This window comes from Lagenorhynchus albirostris, chromosome 4 (assembly GCF_949774975.1).
Source record: "Lagenorhynchus albirostris chromosome 4, mLagAlb1.1, whole genome shotgun sequence".
NCBI lineage: Eukaryota > Metazoa > Chordata > Mammalia > Artiodactyla > Delphinidae > Lagenorhynchus > Lagenorhynchus albirostris.
This window is the reverse complement of record NC_083098.1, coordinates 33,018,292-33,035,948: the sequence shown is the minus strand read 5'-3', so window position 1 is coordinate 33,035,948 and position 17,657 is coordinate 33,018,292.

Below are 17,657 nucleotides of genomic sequence, written 5' to 3'. Positions count from 1 at the left end.
TTCCTGGCTCATAACAGCTTTTCCCTTATTTCCTGCATACATACTAAAATATAAGTTCATAAGAATATGCTATTCCAGCTCTAAAGGACTCACATGAATCGCTGCCATAAATCAGCTTCTGGACTGAATCAGTTCAGCCGCCAACCGTGGCCCATGCACCACAGAGCACAGATCCAACGCCGAACCCGACTGGTTTCCAGGGCTCAGCATAAAAGAGTCCTGCCCCTCGTCCACAGCGTTATGGGGACAATGGAGCAAAAGGGCCAGAGCTTTGTCGTCAGAGAGACTCGCGTTCAAACCTCTTCCACATGCTAGCGTTATGACTGAGCAGATCACTAGACTCAGTTTTTACATCTGTTAAAGGGGAATGATAGCTCTTAGCCAGGGTATAATGCCCAGAAGCTGGTACAGGCTCAGTGTTAGCTATTATTTTTTAAGAGGCATTTAAACTGTGGGAACTTAGTTCCTGCTTTAGTTTGCTGTAGGTCAGCCAGTCTAACCCAAATGTTGATGGATCAGGAGAAAAATAATGAGAACATTCGTCCGGGGGAAGGGATCTCACACAGTCACTTGCTCTGCCCACAGCCACCTTTCTATTTCCTGATTCAAGGGGCCATTGCCCCCAACACCCCAGAATCTGGGGGGACAGCGGAAATATCACCTCGACAACCATGAACCTGCCATTGCTACAGTGGGGTCTGGTCCTCCCTTAACTGTCCATCTGTCCAACAGTCCAGATTGACTTTTAGAAAGTTAGGATACTATGACTCTTGTTTGTTGTGAGAAATAATATTTCAAAGTGTTTTTAAAACAGGTCTTCCATGAAAGTACAGTAGGGAGGCCGTGCGTGCTGTGGTTACAGATAGAAGTTGTGGGCCCCCTTGCTAACTGCGTGACCCTCTCCAGTTATCATCTCTGTAAAATGAACTTAATAGGGTTGTTATGACGATTAGGCAAAGTGCCTTCTGCAAAGCACAAGCAGTGCCTGGCCTTTGGGAGTGCTGTGAGTTGTTTGTCAGTAGAGCAAAAAGAATAATTGTATTTATTTTGTGGAAAATCATCTGGAGAAATGAAGCTGCCTGTCCATATCTGTGCACAAACATTCAGCATATGAAAAATAATCTTTGGTGACAAAAGTACACAGTGGTGGGGTGGATGAGAAGAGAAAGCAGACTGTGGCTCTGTTGACTGAGGAACTCTTAGACCCATGAAACTGCAGAACTCAAAGCTGTGTTGGCAGATAATAAAAATTCCGAGATAAAATTAAACAATATGAATGGGTGTGGATATCTGGGTAGATTTTTTCCCCCCACTCTTTCCTAAAAAAGCATTTGTTTCTAATCTTAAGCTGACTGCCAGGAAAATTACCAGATAACTGTTGCCACTCAGATAATCAGATCCCAAACCTATCTTTCTGGTCCAATGAGGGCAGAAGACCCAATAGGTGAGAAAAGACCTTATCCAATGTCAACCAAATATAAAGTCACCGACCCTCCCCCCGTGTCACTCTCAAAGAAGCAGGCGTTATCAAGAAAGAATTATTCCTTGAGGGACCTGGAAAGGACTAACTGACCAGAAATTCTGTATGAAAATGATGCCATAGAGAGCGTTCACTTGGACGAATAAGCCCCTTTGATAAAAGGTAAATACACTAAGGAATGTAAATATTATGGGGCTTCCGACTTTAAGATGAATATTGTTTCCCTCTTACCAACTAGAGAAGCTCAGTTTCTCTCAGAAAATGAGGGTTTGATGACACAGGTGGAGGTGCAAATTGGGAGCAAATGGTGTGGCCTCAGGCAGGTTCAACTGGGACAATGAAGGCAAAGTATTAGGGAAGAGGGGGGGACCCCCTCAGAAGCAGAGAATAGAGTCCAGGAAAGGGGAGGGGACAGAGGAAGGAGGAGGGGAGGAACCCACTCCAGGAAACCCACTCCAGGGGAGGAACACACTCCATTTGAGAACATGTTTTGCCTCTTTGTCAAGGGACGGCTCCAGGCCACAACCGAAGGCCCAACAAGCATACTGTTCCTTTTGGAGGAGAGAGACCTAGGACTGCTCTGGGAGGGGAAGGTCGCTGCTCTCCTTTCCAAGACCGCGGGCCAGCTCTGCTGAGGAAGCTTCCCTGCACTGCGGGCACATAGGAAGATTAGTTCTGCTTGAAATCTCAGAAACTTGCACAACTGGACCAACCCCAGCTCTGCCAGGAAGCGGGCAGAACAACTCTGTCTTGCCGCAGGCTGTCCAGGGAGTGACTTCAGTCAAATTCCACTCTTGCATCACGTTTCCAGAAATGTCAGTTTTAGGAAATGAAAGCGACTGCTCTGGGGGACCTGAACTTCCTATTGGAACCACTCCATGCCCAGCACAAGCCATCGTGCGGGAAGCCAACCCAGAAAGGGGCGGCCTGCAAAGGGAGGGTGTCAAGAGACCAGGACTGTCAGGCACCTACGAGGGGCCAGACATTGGCTTTCTGTTGACAACGTTTACTCAGCGTGTCCTTCTGTCAGGCATGGAATTAGTTGCTGGGGTGAACAGCACAAAGTCATGGCCCCTGCCCTCGAGAAGCTCACAGTTTTAAAAAGGAATAAATTTAACAAAACAGAAACAGACTTACAGTTACAGACACCAGACTGGTGGTTGCCAGAGGGGAAAGGTGTGGGTGAGAGGCAAAATGAGTGAGGGAGATTAAGGGGTACACGCTCGTAGGAATAAAATAGATAAGATGCAAGGATGTACTGTACAGCACAGGGAATATAACCAATATTCTATAAGAACTTTCCATGGAGTATAATCTATAAAAATATCAAACCACTGTGTCCTACACCTGAAACTAACGTAATATTGTAAGTCATACTTCGATTGAGAACAAAAACTCACAGTCTTACAGGGAAGACATAAGTTGTGCAAGTAATTCCAAGAGGGACAACATGAACATTACACATAAGGCGAAAGTCTCTCAGCATCCCTGTGAAAGATTTATGAACCCCATTTTGCAGATGGGCACACCGAGGCCCGTAGAGGTCAGAGAAGCTAGTAAGAAGCACAGTCAGGATCTGAACTCCAGTCACCTAATTCCATAGCCCATGTTCTTTCTATCAGCTGCCTTTCAGTCTCTACCATGTGCATGTCACCAGAGTGAGAGCTTGAAAAACTACTCTGAGCTTCATACCTCCAGAGGGTGAAGAGCTACACAAATGGGTGGATTTGCCAAGAGTAGTAGAATGAAAAATGGTGACAGGAAGTGGTGACCCCACCCTCACTGGGTCGGTGGTCTTCTGCATGTCAGTCAGTGTTTCTGGGCCTCAATTTCTTGGGAGTGTTATCTTTTTACGGAGTTGTTAAGAAGATTAAATTAGATGGTGGATGTGAAAAGTAGTTTGTAAGTTAAAACCACTGTTCTCATGCTTATTATTCTTACTACTACTTTTCAGCATTGGAAGATACAGTAGTACCTTCCTTGGGAGCAAAGAGCAGGCGTGCTTACTGCCCAATTGGAAAGATTTGAGTTCCCCAAGCTCAGCGATCCTCTGCTGTCATAAACCCCACTGTGTGTGCAGGTGTCATGGGGCCCTCGTCACCCTGCCCCATGGGAATCTGGGCTCAGTGAACCATGCAAAATGCTGGTACTCTAGCTGCTGCCATTGCTGTAAGAAATTATCCTTTGTCACTGGTCTCCTGTGTTCTGCCAGCATCCACGAGACTGTGACAAGCCAACTGGTTAGCTTGCCTTTGGGAGGTGGAAAAGGCAAGGAAACGGACTTTTCTCCAGAAAGGATTTTAGCCCAGTGTCCGACCTCCAAAACTATAAGATCAAAATTTTTTTCTTGTCTTAAAGACACTAAATTTGCAGTAATTTGTTAAAGCAGCAATAGGGAACTAATACAGCACTGTCCAGAAGTGATCGTATCTGAGGTTTTACCCCAATTGCAAGCTAACCAGTCAAGGAATGACCTTGACTCTGACACTCTGGTCTCCTTCTTTCATTTATTAACACACTTATGATTATATTGGGCCCGCCCAGAGAATCTAGAATAATCTCCCCATTTCAAAACCAGCTGATTAGCCTCCTTAATTCCATCTGCAGCCTTAATTCCTCCTTGCCGTGTAACATAATATGTTTACAGGGTCTGGGGATTAAAATGTGGATGTCTTTGGGAGACGATTATTGTGCCTATCACAAGTAGTAGGAAAGGAATCCACAAGTGTGACGGTTGACAAAGGGAAGCCACTTTGCAGTATAACATTGTCACAAAATATCTACATGTTCGAGTCTGGCTGTCCCAATTTCCTGCATTTCTCAGGACAAGTATAACCATCACTATGAAATAAATCCTTATGAAGTTCCCTACATGAGAAATGGCTTTACTGTAAATCGAGGCCTGTCCTCATGGCTTTCATTCTGAGGCTCTTATTTGACAACGAGATTCCACTATGTGACTTCCTGTTCGTTATGTAGCCTACGTTGTAAACCAGACTATTCCAGACATACTCTCCAAGTTTGGCAAAAATACTAACAGCCAATTTCTCATGACACGGTTAAGACCAATGAAAGTTTTGTTTTATTTATCTGGATTAGGAAACACTCATTTTATATTATCCTATTTTTTGTTTTAGCATAAATTTAGTTCCTACCATGGATCAAATCATATCATCCTTGTGCATAATGAGAATTGGAACTCAGTAAGAAACTCATGACAGAGTTTTAGTTGCTTTAGACTTTTCAAAACATACTATATTTAACATGTTATATTTAATGAATAATTTATTATAGGCAAGTGTCTCTCTCTTAAGTTAAACAAAACAAAGTTCTTTTCCATTTATTCGTTCATCCAATAAATATTTATTGAGTGCTCACTATATGCCAAGCAATGCTGGGGAATTAGAAGCGAACAAAACAAATCTCTGCCCTCATGGAGCTTAATTCTTGTCAGGTGGGTGGGTAGGCCAACATGGTGGCGTCACTGGGTCCCCTGCTCAAGGTCTCATCAAGCTGAAATTCAGATACTGACTGGGGCTTTCACCACAGCCTAAACCAGGAAAAGAGTCCTTCCAATATTTCTCAGGGTTTTGGCTGAATTCATTTCCTGAAGCCGTGGGTTGAGGATTTGTTTCTAGCTCAGGGTCACTGTTGGCTCCTAGGGGCCACGTGAGCGTCTCTAATACAACCATTTACTTTATGACGGCTGATACTTCAAAGCCGGAGGCACAGACAGAGTCTTCTAGCAAGACAGGGGTCTTATACAACGTGACATGATTATAGGACCGACACCCCATCACGTTCACCACATTCTATTGGTGAGAAGTAAGTCACAGCTCTTGTCCATACTCAAGAGGAGAATATTATGCAAGGGCATGAACACCAAGATTTAGGGATCGTGGGGACCAGCCTAGGGTCTGTGTGTCACATTGGGACCCAGGATGAGTCCAAAGGGGCCAGTTGTTGTGCACAAGGGAAACTCTGGAACACGGCCCCATCCTACATGTCCAGAGGGTGGAGAGATGGAAATATTTGGTGAGCAACATTAATGACCTCCACAAACAAACATGTAAATATACAACATGTCAAGTGATAATAAATACTATGGAGAAAATAAGGTAGTGTAAGGGGAGAGGGATTGATGGCATGTGGGAATGGGTATCAATCAGGATAGCTTAGCTTATGCTGCTATAACAAATATACAGAGACCACTGAGGGTCCAGACAAGTCTCCAGGGAAATTTTGCTCTAGGTAGTGACTCAGCAATTCAGGCTAATGTAAGCTGCACCCACCTGTGGTCAAATCATCTGGAACATGTGGTCTGCCCTCTCACTGCAGAAGAAAGCAAACATCAATATTATACATTGACTCTGAAGTGCTTCAAACCAGGAGTGACGTGACTTGTGCTCAAATTCATTATCCAAAGCTTCAAAAGTTCATAAAAAACAGAAGTAAAACAAATGTAAAACTTAAGTAGGAATTAGTAACCTCACTTGTCTTGCAAAAGTAAGTTAAACTAAGCTTTGCTTGTATGACGACTCAGGAAATTCTCAAGTCTAGTCTCCATCTGTGTTTGCTTTTAACAAAAGCGATAAAGGGCAAGGAAGTACAGTCTCCACGTGGGCAATAAGGTGAGACCAGGATAGAAGCCTAAAGGGAGAGAGGGAGTATCATGGGGACATGTAGGGAGTGAGTGTTTTGTCTGGTGAGAACAGCAGGTGCATGGCCTTGGAGGCAGAAGCTTTCTTGGTGTCTGAGAGATGGTAAGGAGGCCAGTGCTTGGAGTAAAGTGAGAAAGAAGGGCAGTGTGGGAGATGGTGTGGTGGGAATCCTGTCATGCAGGCTCTTGGCGGTCATGGCTCTCACGTGTCATGGAAAGCCACAGGTGGGTATGGAGTGCACGTGTGACACGGGCTGACATATTGAAAGTTCCGGCTCCGTTTGCTCTGTTAAGAATAGACTATCTCAACACCTTGTCATTCAAACCAAAAGCCCACACACTCCATAACCCAACCTTTGTAGGTGGGGCAAGCAGAGCTCTCTTAAAGCTTGTCTCTCTCAGAAGTCACTTGTAATAGGTCTCTGAGTATTGGATCTTGGCATTATTTTAGGTACTCTTTCGGAATGTATCAATTCTTCATTTCACCTTGAATAATTACTGGGCAGAAGCTTCCTATCCAGTCATTCTTAGAGATCTGATCCCATTTGCAAATAGTCACCTTTCAATGATGTGCTTTTTATGATACCATCAGCTTCGGAGGTTCTGTAGAAAACAGAGAGAGTAGGTATTTGGTTGTCTCTTTCTGAATCCCAGGCTGAAAGACAAGCCTCTATTTGAGCATGCCCTTCGGTGGCAGAAGGGAAGCGTATGAGACAAACGGCCATGCGGCGCCTGTTAAATCTTCTCCTGGAAACTAGCACACTGTCACTCTGCCCACATTTCACAGCCAAAGCAAGAAATCAGGCCAAGCCTGACAATGGGGCATGGAGTATGTCCCACCCACAGGGGGTGCTGTTCAAAGAGGGAGTGGATATGATCTACCTCGGTCACTAGATCAAGTCAGTCTGGTCTGAGATTCCTTAGGAGGTCTTCTGCTTAGAAGCGCAAGTTCCAGCTGAGCGTGGGGCTCTTTGGGAAGGAGGAGAAGGCGGCAAGGGCCCAGTCACGCTGTCACTCACTCTTGGAGGAAGAGTGAGGCCAGGAAGAGGAGTGGTTGTGAGGAGCCGAGAAGCTCCAGGTCACAGCGTCTGCAGTAGGAGAGGTTCACGAAGAGAGGTGGTCTGCAGGAAGTGAAGGTCAGTTGCCTCAACGAGAGACGGCCAATGCCACTGGGGCTGTCTTCCAGCCACGGACCTCCTGCTTCAAGTCACCGGGATATGGTAAAGGCAGCAAAGCCAAGTAACGTCTGCAGCTCAGCCTCCAGCTTTCGCTGGTGTGAGCTTTTCAGTCCCATCTCACTTTGCTGTGCACAGGTCACTGTCATTTGTTGGACTGCCGTGTAGCACCTCCCAGGGGCTAGGCGCCTCACTGAGGTGGGGGGAGTGGGGAGGGGGGGAGCTGTGATTCAGGAAGGCGCACGAGGCACTTGTATCAGTACATATGCTGAAAGCAGGATGCCCAGTAGGAAGATGTCTGAGGAACAGGAAGCCCTGCCCTGTGCCCTGTGTCCTGCTCAGTGGCTGAGGTTGGGCGGGGACCAGCTTTGGTCTCTCCCAGTCCTAAGTTTCCATGACCACACCTCTATATTAGGCCAGCTTTTCTCACAGGAATGACCTGAGAAAAACAAAAGGCAACAAAACTTCAGTATTTAAAACATCGTGTTTTATCAACAAGGTGGGGCTATTCCACAGTTTATTCTTTTGGCAACAAAACACACAGCTGAGTCTTCCTCTGGCTGACTCACGGCTGCTGACTCAGCTTGGGTTTAATATCACATCAAAGACCCCAGTGGTCATGTTCTCACCTAGGGTGATCAACTATCCTGGTTTCCTCTGGACTGTCCTGGTTTTAGCCATGAAAGTCTCACGTCCTAGGCAACTCCTCCATCCTGGGCCAGTGGGGTGGCTGACCACCCAACTCATCCTTTTTTTTTTTTAAATTTTATTTATTTTTAAGTTTTTACAATGTAGTGTTAGTTTCGGGGGTACAGCAAAGTGAATCAGTCATACATATACCTATATCCATTCTTTTTTAGATTCTTTTCCCATATAGGTCATTACGGAGTATTGTGTAGAGTTCCCTGGGCTATGTAGGTCCTTATTAGTTATCTATTTTATATATAGTAGTGTGTATATGTCAATCCTAATCTCCCAATTTATCCCTTCTCCCCCTTCCCCCCTAGTAACCATAAGCTTGTTTTCTAAGTCTGTGAGTCTGTTTCTGTTTTGTAAATAAGTTCATTTGTATCATTTTTTAAGATTCCACATATAAGCAATATCATATATTTGTCTTTCTTTGTCTGACTCACTTCACTCAGTATGACAATCTCTAAGTCCATCCATGTTGCTGCAAATGGCATTAATTCATTCTTTTTTATGGCTGAGTAATATTCCATTGCACCATATCTTCCTTATCCATTCATCTGTCGCTGGACACTCAGGTGGTTTCCATGTTCTGGCTATTGTAAATAGTGCTGCAATGAACATTGGGGTGCCTGTATCTTTTCGAATTATGGTTTTCTCCGGATATATGCCCAGGAGTGGAATTGCTGGATCATATGGTAGCTCTATTTTTAGTTTTTTAAGGAACCTCCATACTGTTCTCCATAGTGGCTGCACTAATTTACATTCCCACCAACAGTGCAAGAGGGTTCACTTTACTGCCCACTCTCACCAGCATTTATGGTTTTTAGATTTTTTGATGATGGCCATTCTGACTGGTGTGAGCAGATACCTCATTGTACTTTTGATTTGCATTTCTCTAATAATTAGTGATGTTGAGCATCTTTTCATGTGCTTTTTGGCCAACTGTATGTCTTCTTTGGAGAAATGTCTATTTAGATCTTCTGCCCATTTTTTGATTGGGTTGTTTGTTTTTTTAATATTGAGCTGCAGGAGCTATTTGTATATTTTGGATATTAATCCCTTGTCAGTTGCTTGGTTTTCAAATATTTTCTCCCATTCTAAAACTTGTCTTTTCATTTTGCTTATGGTTTCCTTTGCAACTCAACCCTTCTAGTGGATTCTGCAATGAACTGCAGGGTGCTGCTGGGGCAAATACATGGATTTTAGCATCAGGTAGACCCAAGTTCAAATCTTTGAACTTTGAATCTTTGAATCTTTGTGTGCTATGTCACTTCCAAGCTGTGCAATCTTAGGGAAGTTACTTGTTACTCCAAAACAGAGACAGTATTTACCTTGTGTGATTTGTTACAAGGTCTGTTATAAGGTTCTCACCTCACCAGTCACCGTGTCCCCATCACTCACTTTCTTCCATGTTACTGGCCTCTGTTCTCTTCCTCAAACACACAAAGCTCTCTGCCCCCCTGTGCACTTCCTGTTCCTCTGTCAGGGAGGCCTGGGTATTCCCAGACAGGATCCTTCTTGTCATTCAAGTCCCTGTTTACCTGTTCCCTCCTCATGAGGTCTCCCCTGCCCGCTCACTCAGGAGTCCCTTTCCCAACACTCCCAGGCACTCTTTGTCTTCTCCCTGTTTCATTTCCTTCCAGAATGAGCTGGAATTGTCTTGTCTATTTATGACGGGGGCAGGCAACCTTCTAAAGTGGCTCCCGAAGCCCCCCACTTCCTGCTACTCATCGCCTCCCCTTGAGTGGGGGGCAGGACCTAGGGACTTGCTCCTAACAAAGAGAATATGGCAAAGTGATGGCAGGTCACTTCTGAGATTATGTCCTAGAGGCATGACTTCTGTCTTCCCTTTCTCTTCCGATCTCTCTCTCTCTCTCTCTCTCTCCCCCACCCCCAGGCCGCTTGCTTGTTCTGCTGACGCGAGCTGCCCTAATGGGGAGGTGCATGTGGCCAAAAACTCAGGCCAGCCTGCAGCCAACAACCAGCAAGACACTGAATCCTGCCAACAACTACATGAATGAGCTTGGAAACAAATTCTCCCCCAGCTGAGCCTTGAGGTGACTGCAGCCCTGACTGATACCCCAAACGCAGCTGTGAGAGAAACTCTGAGACAGAAGGCCCCAAGCTGAGCTGTGCTGATTCCTGACCCGCAGAAACTGTGACATAATAACTGTTGTTATTTTAAGTCACTAAGTTGGAGGTCATTTGTCAGGCAGTAATCAAGAACTAAGGCAGTGATGTATCATTTTTTCCCCCCTCTAGATTATTAGCACCCTGGTAGAAGGGAGCATGCCTGTGTTATTTACTGTGGTATGTCCAGAGCACAAAACAAAGTGTGGCACATAATAGCTGCTCAATTTTATTGAATGAGCAAATCATGAGAACACGGGCTGCCTACAGGGCACGTCAGGACAGATGAAACAAATATTTGTTGAATGAATGAGTAATTTAGTGGCCAATTAAACGTGAGGAGGGTTGGGAAGAGGGAGTGTCAGGGCTGACTTATCTGTAATTATCAAGCGCCTAGGCCCCTACTGTGGACTCAGAAGGTGGTAAATGAATAAGTTAGTAAATGAACAAACTCAGGCATAGATTTAAGGTAGGGGTAGATTAGAAGTGATAAGTTTCATGTGGACACATTGAGAAATATGGGTAAAATGTCTAACAGGCATTCAGAAATAAATCTAGCTTTTCATAGAATGTTAAATGAGAAAAGCAATTCACGGAATAGTGTGCATATCCTATTTTTGTAAAAACACATATACACAAGTCTCGAAGGAAACATACCGAAATGCTGACTGCTGTTTGTGGGTGGTAGGATTACAGTGGTTTTCTTTTCTTTTCTTTTTTTTCCTTTTGTTTATCCATATTTTCTACAACAGAGAGAACAAACAATAAAGGTATTTCCACTTATTCTTTAAAAGTTGAGAAAGAGCCACAATGGATTTAAGTCAGTACCATGTAAGAGGTCATTCCCGGGGTGGAGAAGTAACCCAGTGAGAGGGAGAAGAGAGGATTATGGCTGCTGTGGGCAAAACCCCCAGCATTTGTAAAGCAAGATTTCTGGTTGGGCCAGAGAAAAAGCATTTGGTGTTGACTGTCAGCAGCACGGCCACCTCCTCTGCGGCCAAGCTCCCTCTGCCTGCCCTGACAGCCCCCTTCTCTGAAACATGTCTCAGGCCTGCCTTTCAAATCCACTTCTGGCCACACCCCAGCCTAGCCTTTTTCTCACACTTGCACGTCTACTGTTTCCTGCTAGCAACCAGCTTTTCCCAGCCCTGGAGGCTGTCTCGCATTTGCTATCTAGAGTAATATCCCACAATTGTTTTCATCATCCTTCTCATTGTAGCCTGGGCATAAAATCGTGAGCTTAAGACTGCTTCAGCCTTCATCTCATCCCCAGTCGAACTTGACCAGACTTTCACTTCCCATCAGGAAGTGAAACATAGGAAACCAACCTGTGACCTCGTCCAGTATAACCACTATCCACTTCTCCAAGTTCTGTTTCAGATTTACTCCAGCAATGATCCCTTTCTTGGCTACCTGGGTTTCAGGCCTACTAGTTACTCTGGCAAACTGTTTTTGAATAGCTATTCAGTAATTGACATATATTTGTGCCTGTGACCTTAAACCTTATTTTTCTGAAGTAGAAGCAACACAGGGAGCACACACTGTGTTTGAGGAGCCAGGTTGGGCTCCTAGGGCAGACACAGACTGCAGGGACTGTGGGCTGCATCTAGTTCCCCAGGATGTGGAAGCCTGTCAGCGTGGGTGCCGGCCGGGTACAGGGAACAAGTACTCAACTTTGAGGAACTCCCGGAATGGCGGCGCCGCAAGTCATATTTCTGCTGGCACTGCAGGGCCTTCTCCCCACAAGGAGGCCCAGGACATGTTGGCTGTGTGGGGTTTAGACTCCATAAACCTCTCCAACCAGGGGGGAAATAAAGAAACCTTCTCCAAGACTGTACAGCGTGGTTACACATTAGGAGGGCTCAGCGGCATCTGCTACCCGTTGCTCGGACAAGTGAAAGTCTCTCTTTCCCAGAGTGGGACCACGTGACTGGTTCCTGCCAACCAGCTGTAGGCGGAAGTGACATATGGGCGTACTGTACGTCACTGCTGGGGCCAAGCCCGGAAGAGCAGGCTGGCTCTTGTCAGACCCTCCTGTGGATGTAAACGGGGAAACTGCTTGCGGAGATGGTCAAGTCACAAGAGCACAGTGGCCTCGATACTGAGTCCCACCAGAGGACAGTTACCCTGAAGTGTCATTAGGGCCTGTTTGGGGATCCGTTTGTTTCTGCAGCGTAACCTAGCCTTTCCCAACTAATACACACTCAGCCCTGGATTTTGACACATTATTCTGATATAATGAACTTTTTTAATTAAAGAAGGAAGGCCAACAAGTGGTTGGTTTCTTTTCAGCAGCACTGTGGTTCAGGAACACGTGATGGGTTGGGGGACGTGGCCTAACCCAGCGTGGCTTGCTCCTTTTGTGGCAGGAATTGCTTTTCATATTGAAATAGACTCAGTGGTCATGTTTCGAGCCAGTGTTGCAGCCCACCCAGTCCTGAGGTCACGGCGCTTGGTCTGTTCCTTCCATTTTTGTTGTTGTTGTCGTCCCTTCCATTTTTTAAACATTGTCAATAAGTTCTGCATCTACAGCGAATGAATAAACATCCAATTGGAATAAACATCCATCCGGATGAAATGACACTGGGTAAAGTTCTTGTTTGTTTTCAGTTTCTGAAGTAAGAGTTTTCCTTTATAAATACTACATACATTCCAGGTAGACAAATAAATACATTTTATTTTACTGACATCTTCTCCATACTCCAGCGGGAGTATTAAATTGTTCAAATGTCTGGGTCACACAGAAATAATTACTTTGAAATGTTAATTAGAGTTTGTATAAATATTATATGTATCTTTTTAAAGTTGTATTTAAAAGGTGATTTTTATAATACTTGCCCTGTATTTTAACTAATTATAACTAGACTGCATTGCATTTTGTATGTTGCCTACGAGTGTTTAAAGACATTCTTATATGCCTTTAATCCTAGCCCAAGTAATTACTACATACCTCATTTTATAGGATTTTTATTAGGGAATGCTTAGTGAAAGTTTCACTTTGCCTTTGCCTTTAAATTATGTCATTTTATAGCATAATGTAAATTTTATTAGGACTTTAGCATTTGTTTTTAACATACTTACTTTCACCATTGTTAAATAAAATATATTTTCCCTTAAGATTTAATTAAAAGTTTTGGGAGGAGGTGGAGTGATAGTAATTACATGCTTATACTAGACAATCCAAAAAAGTATATATCAATACAAAAAAGGAAATGAAAATCTCTCACAATCCCACCCACCAGATGGTGCAACCTCCCACTGCCCCTGCCCCAAATTCAGTATGGGCTCATACTGCGTATAAACTGTATCCTACCTCTTTCATTGCCTATGTCATTCTCTTACAATGATTTTTAGAGGCTTCCTCATATTCCAACATCTGAATGTACTGTAATTTAAACCTATTCATATCGTGGAACATTTATTTGCAATTCATCAGTGTTCTAAACACTGTAATGGATCTGCTCATACATCATAGGCAGAATAACAACCCTGCCCCAAAGATGTCCACATCCTAGACCCTGGAACCTGTGAATATGTGACTGCATAGCAAAAATATGTGACTTTGAAGGTATGATTAAGTTAAGAACCTCGAGATGGGGAGTTAAACTGGGTGGAGCCAATCGAATCAATCACATGAATCCTTAAAAGAAGAGAAACTTTCCCAGCTGTGGTCAGAGAAAAAGATGTGATAATGGAAGCATGGTCAGAGGGGTTCCACATTGCTGGCTTTGAGGATGGGGGAGGGGGCCGTGATCCAAGGAATGTAAGCAGCCTCTAGAAGCTGGGGCAGTCGAGAAAGGAGCAGATTCTCCCCTAGAGCCCCCACAAAGGAACACAGCCTTGCCAACACCTTGATTTTAACCCAGCAAGACTTGTGTTGGATTTCTGACCTACAAAACTGTAAGAAAATACATTTCTGTTGTTTGAAGCCCCCAAGTTTGTGGGAACTTTTTACAGCAGCAATAGAAAACTGATTTTTGTGCACAATTTTTTTTTTACTGTTTTCCTTGGGAGTCAATTCCTAGAAGAGTTTTCAAGGTACCTAATACACATTGCCCACCAATTTACCATCTCATCAGCAATGTACAAATGCCTGCTTCACTTGCCCCTTCCCACCCTGAGACTTAAGTTCCTATGTACCCTGTTGTTTCATGTTCTTTCATTTAAATTGATGACAGTAATTATATGGAATACTGAAAGTAGCCAATTGAGGGTTTACTATGTGCCAAGCACTATCTAAAAACTCATTCATTAAATCTTCCCAGCAACTCTATGAGGTATGTTACCATTATTATACCCATTTTACAGAAAGAGGAAACTGAGGCATGGGAAATTTAAGAATGTGCTAAAGCTGGAGTTAGACCCCACGAAGTCTGGCCCCAGAGGGGATGTCCGTTGATGAGTCTCCCATTAAAATCAAAGCTCCTGATAGGCAGGGTCAGCCTCTACCACCTTACCTACTCTACTTACTGACTCTTACTCAGGTTTTCCCCGGTGGTAACATAATCCAATGTAGTAACAGTTGTCATGAAGAGCTCTGTACATGGAGATTGGTATGTAAGAGCATGTATGTATGTATGAGTGTTTAGTATGTAAGGAACTGTGGTAATTCTCCTGCCTTTGCTTGTGGTCAGCCACAGAATAATCGAAGTATTCCCTAATTATTAAGACTCACTTCTTTACTGCCAGATACTTGTGCTCACACACACCCCTCCCACTCACTCCTTTCCACACACTCCTGTGTATCAGACACTATGCCAGGCACCAGAGACAATACTGAACCAGACAAGAGAAGAGCGCTGTATTAGCGCTGATGCTGTAACACAGACCCCACACAGCCGTAGCCAAACAAGAGAGAACTTATGTGTTCCTTCCCAGTGCAGTCGGAGCCCAGGGCTGTGAGGGCAGGTGCCTCTGTGGTGTCGGAGACCCAGGTTCCTGCTCTCTTGTTGCTCTTCCGTCCCCTAGAGCAAAGATCAGCAAACTTTTTCTGTAAAGGACTGGAGTAAACATTTTAGGCTGTGCCCTGTTTGGAAGAGGAATGAGGAGTGGCTGTGTTCCAGTACAACTTTATCCACAAAAACAGGCCAGAGGCCATGATGTGCAACCCAAACCTGGGCGTCTTGTCACTTCTCTCATAAATAGACCTATTCTTCAGGTCTCTGCCGTCCCTCCCACCATGGGGGGTGAGCGCCCCTGTCCGTCCAGGCTCAGGTGCCTGTAAGTGACACCCAGGGCCCCACCTGCCCCCTCTCTGCCCGGGCCTCGCCCTCAGTACGCACGCAGCAGGCCCAGCGCTCTCCCACCTTGGCCTCGTGTCCCCACATCCGGCTCCCCACAGCTGGCCTTCTCCACTGCCACCTCCGTCTCCCGTGTCAACTGGCTGCGACTGGAACAGCTGAGGACACCACAAGGGTCGTGGGCTGGATGCAGCCCTCAGGGCTCCCTCATCTGACGGGTCCCCCAGCCTTTGACCCAGCCTGGGCCACTGCCTCCCCTCTGGGCCTCTGACCTACTCAGCAATTCCGCCTCAGTCTTCTCTGCCGCCGCCTCCTCTTCTAAACACGGGGGCCCCTGGCTAAGTGCTCAGGACCCTTCTCCTCCCCGAGAGGCCCCAGGCACTCCCATTGCTCTAGAACCATCTGGAGGCCGAGGATGGACGCCCCCCCAGTCTCCAATCCTGAACTCCACCGAACTGCAGATTTGTCGGGGCCACAGCCTCCGTGCCGTCTGCACTTGGGTGTGAGGCCTCCCACACCGAACAGTCCAGCACGGACCTCTCGACCCCCCCCCCCCGCCCCGCTCCCAACCAGACCCTCCCCCCGCCCCGGGGCTCTTCCTCTCGGTCAACGGCATCAGCAGGACCCAGCTCTCGAGGCCCAGCAGGGGCGCTGACCTCCCTACGCCCCTCCACCCCAGCCTGCTGGCACTGTCCTGTCACCCGCTGCTGCAGGTGACTGACTGCCGGGACTGTCCCTCCCGCCCCGCCCCCCCCAGGACCGCTCTCCGTCCAGCCCTCAGTGACTCTGACACTCAAATCAGATGACATTCCCTCTCCCTTCAGACACCCCAGTGGTGCCCACTGCCCTTCCCATCCTCTCCTCAGAGGCCTACGAGGCCTTAGGGAGGTGGCCTCTGCCCCGCGGCCTCTGTGCCTGTGGCCCTGACTCACGGGGCCCCAGCCGCCCTGGCCTCCCGCCGCGGAGGCTTTGTCCTCGCTCTTTCCTCTGCTGGAGGCTCTGGCCCGCTGATCTGGGCACCGCCGGCTTTCTCGTCACCCAGGCTGTACCTCAGATGTACCTCCGCAGGGAGATTTCCCCTGATACCCCACGTACCCCTGCCACCTCCCCTGCTGGTCACGTCACCCCTTGGCCTCTCACCGCTCACCAGGACCCGAAATACTCATTGAACCTTTTGCTTGCTTCTTCCCTGACCCTGCTCCTGGAATGTGCCAACAGGACCTTGTCTGTCCTGTCCTCTGCTGCACCCACAGCCCCTGGACAGGTCCCAGCTCCCGGGAGGTGCTTGGCAAGTATTTTTAAATGAATAAAAACTTCCAGTTCCCCCATCACTGATTTTAGTCTTATGGCTGAAGATACTATTCCCGCTGAAGCGCAGAGTTTTACTTTCTTCTGTATAGAGTGGAATAAAAACTTGCTTTGGTCTTTCCCGATGGGGAACTGAAGGATCGGTGAAAGCAGGAAAAAAAATTAGATCAACAATCTGAGCAGAGAGAAGAACGAGCATCTAAATGTCTCAGACTCTCTCTGGTGGGGAAGTTTTGAATTTGATATTGAAAATGCTTTGGGGCATTTTTCATCAACCTAAATTATTTTATTTTGGTAAAATACACATCACACAAAACTTACCATTTTAACCGTCTTTACGTGTACCGTCTAGTGGCATGAAGTACATTCAGTTATGTAACCATCACCACCATCCATCTCCGGAACATTTTCAGCTCCTCAAACTGAAACTCTGAGCTTATTAAACATTGACTCCCCATTCCCCTCCCCTTCAAGCCTCTGGTAACCTCTATCCTACTTTTTGACTCTGAATTTGACCGCACTAGGTACCTCGTATAAGTGGAATCATACAATACTTGTACTTTTGTGACGGGCTTATTTCACTCAGGATGTTTTCAAGGTTCATCCATGATGCAGCCTGTATCAGAATTTCCTTCCCTTCTAAGGCTGAATATCCTATTGTCTGTATATACCACATTTTGCTTATCCATTCTTCCATCCATGGACATTTAGGTTGTTTCCACCTTCTGGCTACTGTGAACAGTCCTTCAGTGAACATGGTGCACAAGCATCTGTTTCACTTCTTTTGGGTATATACCTAGAACCTAAATTACTTTTCAGCATTATTCAGTACTGGGGATGGGGGATTCCAAGTCGGTAGCCTGAGGGGTTTCCAGTAGCCGTGCATGCTCGGAGGTGCTCCTTGCAGGAGGGCAGTCCCGGGTTACAGTACACTCAGCCTTCGTCCAGGGTCCCACACAGCCAAGGCAAAGAGT